General features: G+C 41.1%; 1 protein-coding gene across 1 annotated transcript in view; it reads right to left on the bottom strand.

Annotated features, from left to right (window-relative positions):
• Positions 1 to 17,889, bottom strand: part of MYO6 (myosin VI) — a 155,508-nt gene extending 137,619 nt beyond the window's left edge. Inside the window, exon 1 of the mRNA XM_040983657.1 lies at positions 17,723 to 17,889. The gene's annotated coding sequence lies outside the window, so the exon portion shown is untranslated. The remainder of the gene's footprint in view (positions 1 to 17,722) is intronic.
• Positions 17,890 to 18,391: the final 502 nt, after the last annotated feature.

Genomic DNA, 18,391 nt, shown 5'->3' with positions numbered 1-18,391 from the left:
ATTTCCATGTGTATTCCTGGTCCTACCTGCCTCCTACCTATTCCAGAATTAGCAGCTCTGTGCTGTCTGACCTGCTTTTTTTTTAAGATTTATTTTATTTCTATTACAAAGTCAGATATACAGAGAAGAGGAGAGTTACAGAGGAAGTGGAGCTGCCGGGATTAGAACCGGCACCCATATGGGATCCCGGCACTTTCAAAGCGAGGACCTTAGCCACTAGGCTAGGCCAATGGACCCCTGACCTGCTTTTAATTATCTCCCCATTTTTACTTCACCAGTAAGTTAGTATTCAATTCCTAGCTTAAAATATTCATTTTATATTAAAACCTAAACAATCAGTCAAAATGGAGATATTTTTCAAAGTAGAATATGAAGACAATCTCTTTAGAAAAATGGAAAGAACATCAGACTCATAAGTGTGTGATATTAATAATTTTAAAATGTGTTTGGTTATGTAGCAGTGTGAATGTGTAGACATACTGATGTCTGAATGACCTACATTTCCAGGATATAAAATTATCAAAGAGCAATTCAGATTAGATATGATGCATTTTCAGGTAGAATAGGATGCCTAAAGATGTTACAGATATTTTCTTTTGAAAACTCATTAAGGACACAACATTAAGTGACCTATTTAGAGTGGTTTAGATATAGTCGACCAAAAAAACAGAAAACTAAATGCTATAGAATGCTTCTTATTTCAAATTTCATATCAATTGTATCATTTAAATAATTTTTAGGACACAGTGTGGTGACACAACAGGGAAAGCCACGGTCTGCAATGCTAGCATTCCATTTGTCCCCAGACACTGTCCAGGCCGCTGCACCTGCCATCCTGCTCATGCTAGCACACCTGGGAAGAGCTGCAGAGGATGGCCTGCATGCTTCAGCCCCTATGACCACATGGGAGACCTGGGGGAAGCTCCTGCCTTCACTGCAGTCGACTGGGGAATGAACCAGCAAATATGATATATCTCTCCTCTCTAACTTAGACATGCAAGTAAATAAGAAAATAAAGCTTTACCCAAAACACACACATACACACAAAGTAAAAAAAAAAAAAAAAGTTTTTACATATCCAACATAAAATGTGTTCTATTTTTTTGTGATTTTTTTTTTATTATTTTGAAATTTAGCGTTGAGGGAGGGAAGGAGAGAGAGTGAGAGCGAAAAGTAGAGAGATCTTCTATTTGCTGGTTCACTCCCCAAATGGTTGCAATGGCCAGCACTGAGCTAAGTCAAACCCAGAGTCCAAGAGTTTCATCCAGGTATCTCACACAAGTGGCAAGTATCCAAACACTTGGGCCATCTTCTACTGCCTTATCCCAGAGAGCTGAATGGGAAATTGAATAGCCAGAATAGGCTCTCATTGCCAGCTTCACAAGTGGCAGCTTTACCTGCAAATCTACAACACCAGCTCCAAATTTTTTTAGATAAAACATAATATATCACACATTTCAATAATAAGCATACGGAAACTAATTTTTTAAAAACACTGTGGTGGTACAGTATGCTAACTCTCAGCCTGCAGTGCTGGCATCCCATATGGACACCAGCTGGAGTCCCTGTGGCTCTACTTTCAATTCAGCTCCCTGATTAAGGTCTGAGACAGCCGTGAGATGGCGCTAGTCCTTGGGCTCCTGCACCCATGTGAGAGATTCAGAAGAAGCTGCTGGCTTTGGATTGGCTCAGCTTCAGTCACTGACCATTTGAGTAGTGAACTAGTGGATGGAAAATGTCTCTCTCTCTTTCTCTCTCTCTCTCTCTCTCTCTCTAGGGCTCCTTCTCTTAGTAACTCTTACCTTTCAAACAAAAATAAATCTTTAAAAAATATTTGGGAATCCCAGAGCCTATGGAACTGTATCATAAAATTATTTAATTTAAAATATATGTATTTAAGAAATGCCTACAAAACAGAAGGCAAAAAGAGGGAGCAATTCAGAAGTTCACATACTAAACGTAGAATGTACTAGAACAAGATAAAAAACTTCCATGTTTTCAAATATGTACCTCCTGATGGTATCTCTTTATGTTTGCTCATTTCCAGACTGTCAACTGAAGTTACAAAAATGAATTACTTACATCTGGAGGAAAACCCTCTTTTGTAAAATGAAAAGTTCATGTACTTAAATCAAAAGATAACGATTAAAAATTCCTGGACTTAAAATCAGATAGAAAAACAAACCAGAATGATGGTACTTCAATATTCCAAAACTCCAGGGAACATTACATGCCATTTTCCAGCAATCCTTTTGAGGAAACCTCCTGTACTACTTACAACTGTTTCTAATCTACGTTAGTATAAATGAAATACTTTTATTTATCCATTTTTTTCTTCCTATTTTCTTGTTAGTATTTAAAATCTTCAGTGTCTCACTTAACAACAGTCTCACAACATTCAAAGCATGAGGAAGTAGATCCAACAGAACACAAAGCGAAGGTCTCTAACACCCCAAATCGATCCAGCCCCTGTGGCAGGAGGCAAAGGTTCACACTGCTCTGATTCCATTAACTATGCCTAAAGGGCAAAAGTGACAGCAAACTCAAGGGAGGAGACAGACAACTCACCGTCGACTCCAATGTATGCATCAATAAACACAAACTCAAAATATTGTTACGTTGCTTTAATACGCACACGATTTTCCAGAAACTCAATGCTACGTAACTGCAAGAATGCTGTTCCTTATTTGCAATCTGTTGAACATTTCCATCACTCAAGAAAAACATGTGATAAAGCAGAGTTAATCATGGTATCTGAGTTGTTAACACATGTATGTACTAGTCAAATCTGCAATTGCTACATTAATGATTACTTTACGTAAAGATGTTAGCATGGGGCTACTTCATCGTGCCCTGCCACATAGAAATGCCCAAGTCTTTCCCATACTGACATTCCCAGGACATTTAACTACCATAATGTGTGTGTATATACACACATATATCCATTACCATTTCCTTTCAGATCCTAGATTTTTAGATTTATACATTGTTTATGTGTATGTTTATTTATTTAAAATACACACAGGTATAAGTTAAAATATCTATCGATTTTAACAGTCAAGGAGTAATACAAAGTAATTGCTATGAGAAAGGAGCAGCTGGTCTGACAGACTAGACAACCGGACAAAGCTGGAAAGCTATGCACTTGAAGGAAGGATGAGGCTCAGTGGGCAAAGAGAAGGGCAGAAGGGCCGCAGGAAGGCGGGCCTCAGCGGGAGCACAAGCCTCCACAGGGCCCGAGGTCTCCAAGCGCCACAGAGGCTGACACAGCGTCAGCGGAGTCAGAAACAGGCAGGGAACTGGAAGATGTTTCAAGTTCTACTACAGCAGTCGAGGCAGAAACATCACTACTCCCTAAGCGTGAACAGAGGAAAGAGAAAGCTAACAAATCCTTCCCTCGCCAGGCATTTTATTTCTTTTCCTGATTTATTTTGTTTAGGTGAGAAAGGACTTTTGAGAGATTAATTCAACTTACTTTACACTGCACGTTCTTACTTTATTAGGTATGCCTAATTGCAAGTTTTATGAAATCTCTCCTACAAATTTCTGTGGAGAATGAATTTCTACGATATTAAGATTGGATTCAAAAATCATCCTTGGGGAGGGGCACAATCATAAATAAAGCAATAAAACAAGATTAGCTACAAGTGATTAACCTGAATCTGGAGGATGGGTACACAGTAGTTCATATTCTTATCTCTCTCCTTCTGTAAATATGCTTAACACTTTCCACAATATGGGCCTGGTGCAGTAGCCTAGTGGCTGAAGTCCTCACCTTGCATACACTTGCATCATATATGGGCATAGGTTCTAATCCCCGCTGCTCCACTTCCCATCCAGCTCCCTGCTGGTGGCCTGGGGAGCAGTGGAGGATGGCCCAAAACCTTGGGACCCGGCACCTGCGTGGGAGACTTGAAAGATGCTCCTGGCTCCTGACATCAGATTAGCTCAGCTCCAGCCGTTGTGGCTATCTGGGGAGTGAAGCAGCAGACAGAAGATATTTCTCTCTATTTCTCCTCTCTGTAAATCTGAATTACCAATGAAAATAAATAAATCTTTGAAAAAAATTCCACAATAAAATGAAATGCTATCTTAAAAATGTTCAATGGTATTTACTTTTACATATAATCACCTTAAATGGCAAAGCGATGAGATTTTACCAGGGTCTATTTTGAGGACTTATTAAGCAATGATTACATATTTAACACCAAATTAACTTCATTCCTCACTTAATCTTCCATCTGATTACAGCAAGCAATTGCATGCCAAGTTGGGGGGAAAAAAATGAAGTGAGAAAAATTAATTGAAAGCTGTTCCCAAAGTTGGGAGTTAAGAGTTTAAAAATCTATCTCTGGGGCCGGTGCTATGGCTCAACAGGCTAATCCCCCACATCCAACCACCAGCATCCAACATGGGCACCAGTAAGAGTCTCTGCTGCTCCACTTCCAATCCAGCTGTCTGTTTACAGACAGGGAAAACAGTGGAGAATGACCAAAGCTGGGGCCCTGAATCCACATGGGAGATCCAGGAAAGACTGCTGGCTACTGGCTTCAGATTGGCCCAGTTCCAGCCATTGTGGCCATGTGGGGAATGCACAAGCAGATGGAAGATATCTCTCAGTGTCTCTGTAGATCCTGCCTTTCAAGTAAAAAAAATAAATCTTGAAAAAGAAAAAAAAAACTCTCCCCTAAGGAATTTTATTTGGCAGTATTCCTATTACAACACATGCACACAAAGCTTATTTTCTATTTACAGCTTTATGCAAAAATGTAACTGACTTTCTAAATTTTTATTCCATAACACTGCCATAAAAAATCAACTCCAGGGGGCCCGGGGGTAAAAATCAACTCCAGGGGGCCCAGCGGCGTGTCCTAGCAGCTAAAGTCCTCGCCTTGAACCTACCAGGATCCCACATGGGCACCAGTTCTAATCCCGGCAGCTCCACTTCCCATCCAGCTCCCTGCTGTGGCCTGGGAAAGCAGTCGAGGATGGCCCAGAGCTTTGGGACCCTGCACCTGCATGGGATACCCGGAAGAAGTTCCTGACTCCTGGCTTCAGAACAGCATAGCATCGGCCGTTGCACTCACTTGGGGAGTGAATCATCGGACGGAAGATCTTCCTCTCTGTCTATCTGACTTTTTCCTCTCCTCCTCTCTGTGTATCTGACTTTGCAATAAAAATAAATAAATCTTTAAAAAAAAATCAACTCCAGGAGCCAGCACTGTTGTGTGGCAGACTAAGCTAACCGCAAGGGCAGCATCCTGTGTTTATGTGAACTGAGCACTGATCTGAGTCCCAGCTACTCTGCATCCTGTCCAGCTCCCTGCTAAGACACCTGGGAAAGCAACAGAAGATGGCCCAATTGCTTGGGCCCCTGCCACACACGGGAGACCCGGATGGAGTTCCATGCTCTTGGCTTCAGCCTGGCCCAGTCCAACCATTACAGCTCTTTGGGATGTGAATCAACAGGATGAAGTTCTCTTTCCATCTCTCCCTTCCTCTCTTTGCCTTTTAATTAAGTAAAAATTCTTACAACAATAATAAATTTAAAAAGATTCTATCAATTTAGCTTTATGTCTTCATGAAATCTCAATTTCTTTAAGGGAGTTTCTTCAACTTTTCAAAAGGGAACTAGAATAAAATTAACCCCACAGTAATGACCAGTACTTATACCTTGGACTTCTCACGTCTCGTCTATGCAGAACATGAACACTTCCATATTATCAAATGGATAATATCCAGGCCAGCATTGTCTCCCTGTGTTATGAACAGATCCCAGGAGATCCCAGGAACCTTTTCAGAGAATCAACAAGGTCAAAACTATTTTCATAATAAGACTATGGAAATCTGCATCTTCACTGTGGTTACATTGCAGAAGCAATGATAGGCAAAACTTCAAAAGCTGAGCCTGCATCAAGGCAATGGGGCTGCTCATGGAGCAGAGACACTGCTGCTTCATTTAAGAATTCCACTGACAAAACAATGAGCGTTGCTGAAATAGGTGACAAGAGTTAATACGTCATCCCATATCGGGGGAATTAGGCTTGAGTCTCAGCTCTACTTTTATCCCAACTTCCTGCTAATGCACAACCTCAGAGCGAGCCAGTGATGGCTCAGGCACCTGGGGACCCAGAATGACTTCTCAGCTCCCAGCTTCAACCGGGGCAAACCCCAACTACTGTGGTCATTTGGGATCATCTGGGGAACGAACAAGCAGATGGGAGACAGGACTCATGCTCATTCACTCTTTTTCTTTCTCTCTCTCTCTCTCTGCTTTTCAAACTAAATTTTTTAAAGATTTTACTTGTATTTGAAAGGCAGATTTTACAGAGAGAGAAAGAGTAGCCTGCTTTACCACCTCACTGGCCCGTCAAATAAATGTTTAAATTGTTAATTATTTTTCTTGAAGTATTTTTCCTCAACTATATATCTTACTAGTACTCTGTATGATGAACAGGAAATCAGCACTAACCACTTCTGCTTAAAGTATGATAGTTGCCTAAAACAAAATACTGTGGAAAATGTTTTGATTCATGATCCTCTGAACATTTTTTATTTCATATTTTCTCATGAAACATTAGAAGGAACTTTTAAGCCATAACTATTTCACCTTGTGTATTTGGCAGACTTGGCATTTCTGCTGATTTTGCTTTTTGCTTTGAGTGAAGATTGTTACTTCAAGTAAAACAAATTGGCGATGATAAAGGTAGAGTTTTCAGATGAAAAGCATAAAAGTAAGACTTGTAGCTACAGCCATGGACATAACTCTCCAAAGATATTCCTGATAAGACCAGAGTATGATTTTCTTCTAATATTACTAAATTTGGAAAATGGGCATAACTCAAGGAAACAATGTGTTCCAAGTGACCAACGCATCATGCCGCAAAATCATGCATGATTAAAAGAGCTATTCAAAGTGCAAAACAAACCAATGGATTGTAATGGAACAAAGCACAAAAAGTTCAGTGATAACACTTAAAATTCCACCTCAGAACTTTAGAAATTACTACTTGCTTAGTTTGAGTGAAGGATCAAAAAAGAATACAAATGATATTTGAAAAGGTAAATTAAACACTTCTCCTTCTGTTCCCAACAACATTTCTCTCTGTGAGGTCAGATTTTCTTCATGTATAAAGAAAACAAAACAATACATTGTAACAAACTGAATGCTTACAAAAGTACAATAATTCAGCTGTACTTCATGAAACTGCACATTTAAAAGATTTAAAAGGTAAAACTATGCCATTCTTCTCATTTTTTTTTTGGAAAATAGCTTTTTTTGGTAAAATATTGTTTTCTCAATATGCATTTATTACTGATATTTTTCAATGGATTTTTAAAATTTTATTAAATTTTAATTTCCAGCATAGTCATTATCAATAAACATGGCCCACATAAACAAAATCTTTGTGGAGTCTTCAGTAATTTCTAAGAATATAAAGAATATCCTTTCCAATAAAAACAAATATATCTTTAAAAAGAAAAGAGTATAAAGAATCCTGTGGGGCTGGCTTGGTGCTATATTGCACTAACTCTTTGCCTAGTAGTGTCAGCATACCATATGGGTGCTGGTCTTACTCCTGGCTACTCCACTTCTGATCCAGCTCCCGGAGAAAGTGCCTGGCTTCCAGCTTCAGACTGGCTCAGCTCTGGCTGCTGCAGCCATTTGGGGAGTGAACCAACAGATGGAAGACCTCTCAACCTCTCCTTTTCTCTCCAAAAAAATAAAATGTGTCATTCAAATAAGAATTAATAAATCTTTAAAAAAAACTGTGACCTGAAATCCACTGACTAATGGCAATCCACGCCTTCTGGTATTGATAATCCAGTGAGTCGGAGAGCATGAATAAAGATGCACACACGTTACACTACAACTTCAGTGACTTTGATGAATTCAAGCAGACCATGACAGATGGGTAGGATGAAGTCAGTACAGACAAGCTATTCGGGCGAAAAGGAGCCAGAGCAGGAGTATTTGGAGAGCAGGTCAATGCAGCTGGAGGATAAAATAGAGGACTAATGAGTGCTGAAGGATAAAAACAGACCAACACTAGGTCCCAGATGGTTCTGAATGCCACAGCAAGGATGATTCCATAATGTTACTGACAAAGGGCTGAGGAGATGCTCACTAAGTAGGAGAGTACTACAATAAATTCTGTTTTGGAATATAAGCCTAATGACAACGCCTCGGATAGAGAGTACATTGAAGAAAAGAGCAGACAGAGATGCATGTGGATGGAAAGAGAATGAGCCTGGCACTGAGACGTGTCTGAATGTGAAGGACAACCTTCCAGAGGAAGAGTAAGTTTGGAAAACTGACAGCATCTGCAAAGCACAAAGGGGGGACAAAAAGCCGTTCACAGTCCCAGCGGTGCTCCAAGCAAAACAAGACGCGAGTTTCTGAAATGGATGGATGTCGCCTGCAGAACATCATCTGGGAAATGTTTGTCAAGATGATGGAGAAAAAAAACTACCTAAAGGTAAGAGTTGGAACCATGAGTCTGATATAATTGCCAAAAGTAAGAACAGATTAGGTAGAGCAAAATACTAAATACAGGATCTTATGACCACAAAACCAGTAATGGCATAAGCAGAGACAAACAAACAGCAAAACAAAATTTAAAAAGTGAAAGACGTGAGAAAGAGTATGGCTATACCAGTGGGCAAAAAAGGGCCTGGGAAAGGTTAGCTGACAAATAGCTGAAAAGCTCTGAAAGAATAATGAGCTAAATGAGGTCACCGGATCTCCTAATGAAGACACTCAATGCTGAGCATTTAAAGACATAACACATTACAATTATTCAGGGATCAAGTTTTCTCATTAGCATGACAGTAAGAACAGGAAACATATTTTACACAGGACTATGTGAAAATATGCTTTCCAAACTGCTCAATTGTTGATCATTTTTTTTATTTTAATTTATTTATTTGAAAGGCACAGTTAAATAGCAACAGCAAGAAGAAAAGTGAGATAATATTTTCCATTTGCTGGTTCACTCCCCAAATGTCCACAATGACTGGGCTGGGCTAGGCCAGATCCAAGCCATGCTGCTGTCCCAGGAGCACTGTTGGGGAGCTAGATCAGAAGTGGAGCAGCCAGTACCGGAACCAGTGCCCACATGGGATGCCAGCTCTGCAGGCAGCAGTTGTATCACAATGCTGACCACCACTACTGCAATTTCTAAATAAGTTTTTGGAGCCAGAACTGTGATGTCATAGGGTTAAGTCACCACCAGCAATGCCAGCAGCCCATATCAGCAGCAGTTCAAGTCCCAACTGCTCCACTCTCAATCCAGCTCCCTGCCAATCGCTGGGAAATGCAGCAGGGGACGGTCCAAGTGCTACTAGGGCCTCTTCACTTATGTGGGAGACCTGGATGAAACTCCCTGACTCCTGGCTTCCACCTGGCCCAGCCCCAGCCACTAATGCCATCTGGGCAGTGAACCAGTGCACAGAAAACCAATTCCCTTGATTTCCCTCTAACTCTTTCAAGTAAATAAATCTTTTTTAAAAAAGAGAGAGAGAGAGAGAGACAGAAGAAAAAAGAAAAGAATAATGTGTTTTACAAAAAGATTATTCCTCTGACCAAACAAAAAAGAAATTTCAGAAAAAAAAAAAAACTCGAACTGGAGTCTGGACTGGGGGCAAAGCAAGATAGCCAATGGGCTGTCTACTTAGACTTCAACATAAACAACAGCCACCTAACCATCATTATTTTGTCATGCTTTGTATGGCTATACAGACAGAAGAGATTAATCCTGAAGAGATTTTTCAAAGCTTGGATTCAATAATAGAACACACAGAAAATCAGAACTTAGAATTGTAAACAGGGAAATGACTAGAGCCAGACCACTTGAAACTATCTTTCAGCTCCACCCCTGTCTGCTCTACCACCTTAGCAAGTTACTTAAACTTTAGCTCCCAACTGGAAAACAGGATAGTTGAAAGCAGCCAAATCTTGAGGCCAGCTCTGTGGTGTAGCAAATTAAGCCTCTGCCTGTGTGCCAGCATCCCATAAAGGCACCAGTTTACCTCCGGACTGCCCCACTTCTGATCTAACGCTCTACTAATGCACCTGGAAATGCAAGTGCTTGGGCCCCTGCATCCATGGGAGAGACCCAGAATAACTCCAGACACCTGGCTTCAGCCTGACCCAGCCCTGACCATTTGGGAAGTGAATAGGTAGATAGAAGATTTCTCCCTGTCTCTCTTCCTCTTTGTATTTCTGATTTTCAAGTAAATTTTTAAAATCATTTTTTAAGCTGTAACTTAAGATTAATATGAGAAATAAGTGAGAAAATGTTTGCAAAACAAAATGGTGGTATGTCTTTTGCCCTTAAGAATTCTTAAAACTGAACTGTTCTAGTATGATTTTATACCACTCCAATGCATCTTTATAATATATCATCAACGTGAAACCCATATGATCTTAACACTTCAGTGTTCAAAAATGCTTAGTATCACATGCTAAACAATAGAAACCTGGAGAACAGAGTCCAGGCCCAAGACATTCTAAACCAGTTCCATAACCTAACACTGACATGTATGCAATCATAAGCCTTCTCCATTTCTGCTAACCACTCAACAGAGGCCAACACTGTGGTATAGTACAGCAGGTAAAGCTGCTGCTGTGACATCAGTGTCCCACATGGGTGCCAGCCCATGTTCCAGCTATTCCACTGCTGAATTTGCTAACGACCTGGGAAAGTCAGATAACCTAGATATTTGGGGCCCATGACACCCATTAAGAAGACCCAGAAAAAGTTTCTGGTCCCCGCAGCCATCTGGGGAGTGATCTAGCAAATGGAAGATCTTTCTCCATCTCTCCCTTTTCTCCACAACTCTTTCAAACCAATAAATCTTTTAAAAACGCCATTAACCAGCTGACATTAAAATTCCTAATTTAGGCTGCCTTTCCTTCCAAAACAAAATTATCAGCAGATGGCATCTCCATGAACCATAAAAAGCTAAGGTAAATGTTTTTTGATTTACTCTAGCAATATCCAGTCCTATGGTCAAACTCGTAAAATTTCATCCTCCTCTGCCCTCTCCTAGCACTGGACAGAAAATCTTACTTAAGTTAATATAAATCTTCTGAATTAGTCCTTTGCATAATTGGCCACCATTTCCACACTCTTCACTCGTCTCATTTCTCCGTCATCTCACTGGCCTACTCAAGTCACGGTTTCACTGCAATCTCAGGGATCAGCACAACAGAGCCACGAACCATCCTGCTCTTCCAATCCTCAAGATCAACAAGGGCCAACAGGCCAAGGCACAGAAATCAATGCAATCCTCTTCAAAACACACACACGCCCTTTGTTCTTTCCTCTAAACACGAAGACCAAAAGGAAAACAGAAAGAAAACCACACCCACAAACCAAAACACAGCTGGTTCATCTAATTTTAGAAAAAAAAATAACAAGGGAGAGGAGAAAAATTTTCTCTGGAATAACTCAGTCCTCAAATCAGGGAATTTCAAAGAACACAATATGGAAAAACCGACAGCCTCAACTTGCTCCTGAGGGATACAAATTTCATCAGTGTCGAAACAAACCAAACAGTATGTTTTTAGAGCATCCCACAGAAGGCTGAATTGTCTCCTTTAGGGAAAGCTGGAGGGAGGAGGGAGCAGCCGCTCGGCAGGGCAGTTAGGATGTCTGTCACCTGGGATGCTCACTCACCACATCTGAGTGCAAGGACTCCAGCTCCACTCCCAATTCCACCTTCCTGCTGATACACGCAGAGACAGTAACAGCCCAAGTACTTGGCTCCCTGCCACCCATGTCAGGAAACTGAGATGGAGTGTCTGGCTTTGGCGTGGCCTAGCCTTAGCTACTGAAGGCATCTGGGGAATGAACATGCAAGTATCTCTCGTTGCTTTACAAATATATATTTTTAAAACAAGTTTAAAAGAGAGATTGGGTAGGGCTGGGGCAGCCATTGGTTACGGAACTGAAGACTCTACTTGGGACACACATATGCAGTTTCTAAGTATATGGGGTCAAGACGCAACCCTGCTACAGATTCCATCTATCTGCCCTGACAGCACTTACAACTGCTCACTCATGTGGGAGACCTGGATTGACAAGCAGTCTGTAAGCTTAAGCAGGACCAGCCACGACCATTGCAGGTCATGTGGAAAGAGAACCAAGAGACAGAAGCTCTGCCTATTTTCTGTTTCCTATACCTCAAATAAATTACAAAACAAAAATAAATATTGTTAAAGGTCAACTTATAGAGAAAATATCTAAACGTATGATTCCCAAGTACAAGTGTGATTCAATTATTCCAAACCTATTTTTCCTTTTCATTACACTTTTTTTTGAAAGGCCAGCTGAGAAAAGCCCTTTAAAAAAAAAACCTTTCACTATAACATTTGCATCCAGGGGTATTCTTTATGTAGACGCTACATTTTCAACCAGGTATTTATTATGTCAGTTTGCTCAACCCTAAACCATATGGCTTCTTCTGTTTCGGAAGCTGTGAACAAGATCTTGTGCTTCTTCTTCCCAGAAAACAAATGATCAACCATAAGCCAGCTGTTTGGGGGACTGTACTTATGTACAAGGAGACTTCCAAACACCTCTTTAAAAAGAAAAATTCTAAAAAAAAAAAAAGGAGAAAAATTCTTATTCTTATTTGTGAATCTGTCCAAAATAATGAGCATCACCTTCTCCTAAGAACCAGGATCAATGAGAAAAAACTGGCTGAGGAACACCCCTGCAACAAACTTACACAGAAAGTTATCACATTTTAAAAGGACTTCAGAGATTAAAAAAAACAATTAGGGACCAGTGTGGTGGTTGGTTAAGTCCTTGCCTTGAACACACCAGGATCCCATATGGGTGCCAGTTCTAATCCCAGCGGCCCCACTTCCATCCAATTCTCTGCTTATGGCCTGGGAAAGCAGTCGAGGACTGCCCAAAGCCTTGGGTTCCTGCACCTGCGTGGGAGACCTGGAGGATATTCCTGGATCCTGGCTTCGGATCAGCACAGCACCAGCCATTGCAGTCACTCAGGGAGTGAATCATCGAATGGAAGATGAAAAAAAAAGATGCTTTACATTAAACAGATCCGAATCACGCTTTTCACTGAGTTTCGTGAATTACCAAAAGTTTCCGAAACAGTATGGGTACCTGGCCTACAAGTAAAGACACCAGTATCACACCAGATTCTTTGAGTTTGGTCCCTGGCTCCAGCACCTAATTACAGATTCCTGTTCATGCATACCCTAGGAGGCAGTGAGGACAGCTCAGGAAACCAATGGCTGTCCTCATATGAAAGATCCCAAGTAGGGTTCTGGCTCTCCATGTCACACCCCATCCCTCCTTATCAAAGTCATCTGGGGAGTGAAACAGCAGATGGGAGCTTGATCTCTAGGCTTCTAATTTAAAGGAAAAAAACAATTACCAAAAGTGTTCAGCTAAATGAGAAAGTGGATATACGGTTTTCTTTTTTAAGGCTTATTTATTTTTATTGCAAAGAGAGGAGGAGAGACAGAGAGGAAGGTTTTCCATCCAATGATTCACTCCCCAAGTGACCACAATGGCTGGAGCTGAGCCAATCCAAAGCCAGGAGCCCGGAGCCCGGAGCCTCTTCCAGGTCCCCCACATGGGTGTAGGGTCCCAAGTCTTTGCGCTGTCCTCGACTCCTTTTCCAGGCCACAAGCAGGGAGGTGGATGGGAAATGGGGCCACCAGGATTAGAAACAGCACCCTTATGGGATCCTGGGGCATTCAAGGCAAGGACTTCAGCCACGAGGCCACCACGCTGGGCCTGAATATATTGTTTTCTAACAATATATGGATAGGAAGCAGAACTAAGCATTCTACAGATGTATCACAACACTAGAATTACTTAAAATACAAGGAAATGCTACAAATTCCCAGATGTTCTAATTAGAATGTTAGATATTCTCCCTCCGCTCCATCAGTCCGTTCTCCCTCTGCTCTTATCCTGGGAACCTGAGACTGCACAGATCATCACCTGTGTGCCCCTGTTGAGTTCTGGAGAGTCAGTCTGGCCAAGACCTGAAGGTGCAGGGAGAAGAGGTCAGCAAAATTCTCTTTCCACTCCACTAGCCTCAAAACCACATCCCACACTCGCCCTCTTCCATAACAACACCAGCTTACCGCTCTGGTAATCTCTGGAGAATTAAGTGTTCTTGCTGTTACCAGTCCCTGGTGCTTTGCCGCCCTTGTTTGTCCCCTAATCCTTGTAAACAGTTTCTTCCATTAGAACCAGCAAGTATGCAATCTCTTTCCTGCTGGGACTTTGCCTGACACAAAAAATAACACCAGCTCACTTACTCAACAACCCATTATGTAAAGAAATGATTAAAAAGCTTCTAAAACTTACTAACATTTATACAAACACACAATAATATATTGTTACTATGAATCTATTGTTAAAATACTAGGTATATGGGGACCACCTGAGACACCAGTATCATATGGCAATGAATTCTGGTCCTGGCTGCTCCACCTATGAGCCAGCTTCCTGCTAATGCAGCTAGGCAGGCACTGGAAAACAGGCCCATGCCCTTGAGCCTCTATATCCATGTGGAAGAACCACAAGGAGTTCCAGACTGCTCAATTCAGCCTGGTCCAGCCCTAGCCTTTGCGGTCATCTGGGGAGTAAACCAGCAAGTGGGAGATCTTTCCCTTTCTCTCTCCCATCCTCTCCAACTCCCTTTCTCTCCATAACTCTGCCTTTTAAATGAATAAACGTAGCTTTAAAAATATATCAAGTAATATATATCTGCATATATATGTGTGTGTGTATATATACATATATATGTGTGTATATATATATAACTCATTTCCAAAGGAAATCGCTCCAAAAGCTAAAACAGCCACAGCAATTTAAGGTATGACACTTAGCATTTCATTGTCTTCCCAATGCAAATGCTACAAGACCCAAATATGCTTTAGGAAAAGTTAAGGATGAGACTCTGGTAACTATTTCACTTCCATTTCCTTTTTCAGTAGAATGCCCACATAATCTAAATGATTATGTCATTACTGTTGAAGCTCTAACATATAGCTCAACTAGAGGCCCTTGGTGTGCAAATAAAATCAACAGGAAAGCATGTTAAATTCTAATGTCCAGGCCATACTCAACTTTCCAAACATGCTTTCACTAATTCCCCAGCTAATACTGAAATCCAATTGTTTCAGAACTACATTATAGTGGCCAACTTCAAGATTCTACTCAAATAAAAAAGGCCCCCAGGTGCGGCTCTCTCTCTTTTTTGCTCTTCCCCTCTCTCCTCCTCCTGGCCCCCTTCCCCTCTTCCCCTTCTCCTGTTCCTGCCTCGCTGGACTAAACTTTCTAAGATAAAAAAAAAAAAAAGATTCTACTCAAATATCTAACATATTGCTTTTTTCTTTTAGGATGAAAATGTCACATTGCAAGTGGCAAAAAGGTTACACAGAGTAACATGCACACCAGTGCCAAGCAGCGTGATAGTAACCAACACCTGCCTCAGTCATCTCAAGAGCCACACAGCTGGGTAACACTGTGGCCTTCCTTCCAATGACTAGAAAGATGAGACTTGAAGAAAACGAAATAAGTTTGACCAAGCTGAAGCAAAACTAGGGTCTCCTTCAGTCTGCCTATCTCATTATCCATGAGCAGACAAGCGAACAATGCTGAAATGCATCTCTGGAGCCCCAACACTGTCCCAGCAAGGATGAAGCGCAAGGGTCAAGCGGCTGGACAACAATCCCCTCCCTCCAAAAGCTTTCTGGACTCTTCCCTACCTACCACTCTCCAACCTCATCATGAATGTTTTCCACATACAGGATTTGCAACTGGTAAACATCAGAAACCCGTGCATATATGTAAGTCTTTTCTACAAGAGACCCACTACACTGCAGTGTTGGCTATGAATGAGGGCATTTAATTTCCTTGTGCCTCAGTTTCCTGATCTTTACAATGAGAGCAATGATGCCAATCCCATTAAGGAACAAGTGACTGAGCTTGGCATAGCCTCTCACACACAACAAAAGCTCAAAAATCAATAGCTGCTATTAGAATTATACCTGGCCAAACCTACTTTCAAAACACCAACAAACCAGCACTAGTTCCCATTTATTTTTTCTGAGCCTCATTTCCTGTCACTGATAAATGACAGAACACACTCGTATTTATCAGAAGCAGGCTGTAAACCAACACACTGGGAGTTTCTAGTAGACAAAGAGCCAGAATATTTTACAGCAAATATTCCTTCTAGTAGAGCTTCAACTGAACCATCTGACAACTATCCATTTCCCAATCTCAAAGTCAGCCCTGCTGATTACACACTAGCATAAGGAGTCTATAATTAACTTAATTCAAAACAATAGCGCTCAGTATGGGGCCTTGGTTTTCATTTGAGCACTCTTGCCTCAGCACTCTATACAATGCCCAGTCCATGGTAAACATTCCAATTCTTTTTAAAAAAGAGCAAAGGAGGGCCCGGCGCGGTGGCGCAAGTGGTTAAGTCCTCGCCTTGCACGCCCGGGATCCCATATGGGCGCCGGTTCTAATCCCGGCAGCCCCGCCTGGGAAAGCAGTCGAGGACGGCCCAAAGCTTTGGGACCCTGCACCCGCGTGGGAGACCCGGAAGAGGCTCCTGGCTTCGGATCGGCATAGTATCGGCCCGTTGCGGCTCACTTGAGGAGTGAATCATCGGACGGAAGATCTTCCTCTCTGTCTCTCCTCTCTGTATATCCGCCTTTCCAATAAAAAATAATAAAAATAAATCTTTAAAAAAAAAAAAAAAAAAAAAAAAAAAGAGCAAAGGCACAGGGGGGACCTACACTCACATCCAGGGCCACAGGTTTCAGCCTGTGCCCTTCCTGGCTGTTGCAGGCATTTGGGCAGCGCAACAGCAAATTTCTTATTTCAAATAAATAATTTCTCTATTTCTTATTTCAAATAAATAATTTTTTTTTTAGAAAAAGGCATGAATTATTAACGAAGTAACACAGCTTGGCTCAAGTGAGTCTTTACAAAAACATGCATAATTATCACATCAATATCATCTGATTGAAAGTTATTTTCAAATTAATTGTCCTTTTTTGATTTTTCGTTAAAAGCTCTCCAAATAAAAAAACCAATTACTCATCTCACTCCGTTAATTTACTCACATCTTTAAAGTAGCTCCATAATGATGTATCTTCTATCTTTGACTCCTATATTCTATTAAAAAAAAAACTGTAGCAGCTTAATAATTATCTAAACCATCTGAATTGAAGCCATGAAATGAATAAAGGCGCTGTTGAAGAGACCAAGCACAATTAACACCGAGGAGGCAGAGAAGCATGGCAGTCCGGAACCGAGCACTCTGGAAACACAGCTAGAAGCTTCACATTCTCACATTCTCCAGCTTCTGGAGTCTGCATTTTCTCATCAGCCAAAGAACAACAGAAACAAACCTCTTATTTCTAACTTCCACAAGTTGTGCTAAGGATCAAACATATAGAAAATCATTTCCCAAACAAAAAAGCAGCATACACCTGCTAAGGTTACAGACATCTCCACATCTCAAATGGGTGGCTTCTGGGTTTCTTTGGATCACTCCCCTGACTGCCTAGCCCCGAAGATCTGCCAGAATGAGGAAGAATCCGTTCCCACCTTATGGTCCTATCTCAAACACAATGGACTCACAGTTGAAAAAGCTGCTCACCCATAGATACCAGAAACGGAAAAATTCGACACACCAAATGTCTGACCTTATAAAAGCTGGTTAGCAGGTTGCTTTCAACTCCAATAACCAGGGTGTGACACGCACAAAGGCTGAGTGTGTTTCTGTCAGGAGCTTCCTCCACGCACATTACTCAGCAGGAATCTTAATATTCACCCCATGGGAATGTGCTCCAAGGGAAGGGTGTCAGTGTTTTGGTTTCACTTGAGACTTCATTTCTGCCTCCAACATTAGCAAGATTTCTAAAGATGCTAGATTTCTTCTTTGGTTTTTACTCTATGCTCTAGTACTCACAAGGAAAATTTCGGCTGACTTACAGTCATTTCTCAAGCCATTATGACATTCTTATACTTAGCAGTAGAAAAAGTTTCTTTTTGAAAATTATATTGTTTACATTTCAAGATTATGAAAAGCACACTAAAATTTTTCAAAATAAAGTATAATTTTTCAATGGAAAGGATTGTGGTTCCCCTGAAGTGTACAGAACACCTCAAAAGCAGAGCTGCAAATTATTTTCCTTAGTTCCTGATTATCTGAGGGTATACACTCACAAGAGGAAAAAAAAGCAGATGTGTCACAGATCATCCATCAATAATTTATGTGAAACCCTCACCATGATGGTTTTGTTTTACACGTGAATACGAGTAACCTTAGGAAGCAAAACCCTTAACAGTTAAAACCAAACAATGAAATCATG

This window comes from Ochotona curzoniae, unplaced genomic scaffold (genome assembly GCF_017591425.1).
Source record: "Ochotona curzoniae isolate NIBS_2020 unplaced genomic scaffold, NIBS_Ocur_1.0 contig_3819, whole genome shotgun sequence".
NCBI classification, from domain to species: Eukaryota; Metazoa; Chordata; class Mammalia; order Lagomorpha; family Ochotonidae; genus Ochotona; species Ochotona curzoniae.
This window is presented reverse-complemented; position numbering and strand designations above follow the sequence as displayed.